General features: G+C 46.8%; 1 pseudogene; it reads left to right on the forward strand.

Annotated features, from left to right (window-relative positions):
• Positions 1-1,712: 1,712 nt before the first annotated feature.
• On the forward strand, positions 1,713-3,474 carry LOC111224983 (annotated as a pseudogene).

The following is a 3,474-nucleotide window of genomic DNA, read 5'->3' on the forward strand; positions in this document are numbered from 1 at the left end:
GAAAACAGACAGAAAATAGGATGTGGTATGAGCCACGGCTGAAATTGACATTTGGCAGGACAGACTGACCGTAGCACAATGATGCGTATTTTGCTTTGACCTTGAGATTTTGTCTGTAAACGTCACAAAGAAAATTAGCAACGAGGAACACTTCAGGAACCTTTTCAGAAATTCACTTGTTTCATGGAGCTACTGTTCTGTCAGGCCATGAAATAGAAGCCCATAGCAAGCAGTCGGTTAGCTTAGCTTAGCTTAGCGCAATGACTGGAAGCAGGGGGAAGCAGCTAGCCAGCTAGTGAGCTAGTTTTACGAAGGGTAGCCTATGTACCAGATTATTTCTGAGCTCTGAGCAGTTGTTTGGCGACTTGTGGAGACTTCAGATGTTACTGGTCCCAGTGAAGAAGTAGTAACCCCAACCCTCCAACACATGAGCCATTGTTACATGGCAGATTGTCCTTTTTATACTAGGTAAACAGCAACAAAATATCAAAGCACCACTTTATCTTACCGGAGCACTATTAGTCTTCAGTATCCACAGTGAAAGCGAACAGTAAAATATTCAGGAGACTACACTTAAATAAAAAAGAGGCCAAACAAACCATCAGAAAAAATAAATATTGTGATTTTTCTCTCTCCTTCTCTCACCCTCTCTCATTAGCGCTGATGTGTGTCAGCTAGCGTAGCGGTTCGATAGCCACTAGCCTACGGTACAAGTGCAGTCTGAAGGAGCTCATCCATTTAAAACTTATCACACACACACACACACACACACACACACACACACACACACACACAGATCCTCACACACAAAATACATTACAAAGGTCATTAAGAATATATTAGAGGTGTCGATGTCGTTATAAATTCACAACATATTAGAGAAGTCATTAAGAAATGTGGGTCAACACACACACACACACACACACACACAGAGGTTATTAATTTCATTCCTCAATGAGACCGACAATCCAGAATGACTAGAGCGAGGTGTGTGTGAGTGTGATGGATGGACTCGTGTGTGTGTGTGTGTGTGTGTGTGTGTGTGTGTGTGGGGAGGGAGGTGGGATGTTTGTGGTCTTAACACTCCTCTACTATTACCCCGTTTCACATTGGTACTTAGTGTGACTGTGTGATGATGTTCACTTTGAGTACACTCACCAACTTGTCCACCGTAAAGCCGTACTCAGGCATAGCGGTGTGCAACACGCTCACAATGACAATGCTAACGTGGCAATGCTATCATGCTAACGTTTGCTAATTAGTAATAAACTGAGTACAAAATCTTTGGCTACATCCACGCTGATAAAATGAGACTTTTCAAAATGCTGCTGGCGCTTTATTTATTTAGTTTGAAAACTTCAGAGTTGCATTTTAGTCTCAAGGACGATCAGAAACGGAGACTTTTGAAAACAATGACGTGCAGACGCCCACGTTCACTTTCTGATTGGGTCTTATCAATGTAGATCTGAGCCGGAGGAGAGGAGGAATGCTGAGGAATGAGGAAGGAAAAAACAACAAATGTCCTGGCAGCAACACCCAAACTGGTTTATCAGCAGAAAGAACTGGAGCAGCATTTAAGAGCAAAGTCCAGGTGTGTGAGTCAAAGAACTGAAGGGCAGCAGCAGAGGTGTAGTCCGATAGAAAGAAGGAACAATTTCCAAGTAGCTTGTAATTCTGTTCCTCTGGCCTTTTGAAGGAAGTTTTCTCTAGACATCGGTGAGTACAGGTGGTGATTTTCTTTAGTATAAACAAGCCGTGAATCAGTCTGAATGACTCGAGATAATGTACCAGTAATCCAGGTTTGAAAAAGTGTTGTAATATCAAGCTTTAATTCTTGCTTTAACAGCGTCATCATGTCGGCGACCAGCTGCCTGCTGACGGAGGAGCAGCTCCTGTGCTGCATCTGTCTGGACGTGTTCACTGATCCGGTCACGTTACCGTGTGGACACAACTTCTGCAAAACCTGCATCACGCAGCACTGGGACATTAACGTCCAGTGTCAGTGTCCCTCATGCAAAGAACTTTTCCACAGAAGGCTTGATTTGCGGGTTAATACTTTTATATCTGAGATGGCTGCTCAGTTCAGACAGTCGGTGGGAAGGAGCAGCTCAGACCAACAAGTATCTAAACCAGGAGAGGTTCCCTGTGACATCTGCACTGAGACTAAAATGAAAGCTCGGAAGTCCTGCCTGGTTTGCCTGGTCTCCTACTGTGAGACTCACCTGAAGCCCCATCTGACAGCGTCACGCCTGCAAAGACATCAGCTAATTGACCCCGTGGAGAACATGGAGGGCAGGATGTGTACGATACATGATAAACCTCTGGAGCTCTTCTGCAAGACTGACCAGACCTGCGTGTGCATGCTATGTCCTGTTTTAGACCACAAGCTGCATGAAGTCATTCCGATGAAGAAAGAGTTTGAGTCAAAGAAGGCAGAGCTGCGGAAGACAGAGGCTGAAACCGACCGAATGATCCAGGAGAGACGACTAAAGGTTCAGGAGGTCGAACACTCGGTAAAGCTCAGCAGGGAAGCCGCAGACAGAGAGACGGCAGACGGTGTTCAGGTCTTCGCCGCTCTGACTCAGTCTGTGGAACGAGCCAAGGCCGAGTTCATCGGGACGATCAAAGAGAAGAAGAGAGCGAAGGAGGAACAGGCCAAAGGTGTCATCCGAGAGCTGGAGCAGGAGATCTCCGAGCTGACGAGGAGGCGCGCTGAGGTAGATCGGCTCTCGCGCTCTGAAGACCACCTCCACTTCCTCCGGACCTTCTCGACCCTGAACGCTGCTCCGCCCACCAACGACCGGACAGAGATCAGCATTGATCCACCCTCATACGAGGGGACTGTGAGCACAGCTGTGGATCAACTGGAAGAGACGCTTGGCAAAGAGATTAAGAAGCTGCGCCACAAGGCCGAGCTAAAGAGGGTCCGGCAGTTCGCAGTGGACGTGACGTTGGATCCTGATACGGCACATCCTGCTCTCGTCCTGTCTGGTGACGGCAAACAAGCACATCATGGTGACGTGAAGAAGAATCTCCCAGACAACCCAGAGAGATTTAATCCCAGTTGTTGTGTCTTAGGAAAACAGTTTCTCCTCTGGGAGGTTTTACTTTGAGACTGGAGTTAAAGGTAAGACTAGATGGACTTTGGGAGTTGCCAAAAAGTCCATCAAGAGGAAAGGAATAATCCCACTGTGCCCGGAAAATGGCTACTGGACCATGTGGTTGAAAAACGGAGACGAATACGCAGCTCTTGTCGGTTCTCCCCTTCTTCTTTCACTCCCTTCAAAGCCCGAGAAGGTAGGAGTGTTTGTCGATTATGAGGAGGGTCTCGTCTCCTTTTATGACGCAGATTCTGCAGAGCTTCTCTACTCCTTCACTGGCTGCTCCTTCGCTGAAGAAATCTACCTGTTCTTCAGTCCCGGGCTTAATGATGGCATAAATTCTGCCCCTATGATAATTTCTCCTGTCAGTCAC

The sequence above is a fragment of the Seriola dumerili genome, unplaced genomic scaffold, assembly GCF_002260705.1.
Source record: "Seriola dumerili isolate Sdu_G_001 unplaced genomic scaffold, Sdu_1.0 BDQW01000138.1, whole genome shotgun sequence".
Classification (NCBI taxonomy): Eukaryota; Metazoa; Chordata; class Actinopteri; order Carangiformes; family Carangidae; genus Seriola; species Seriola dumerili.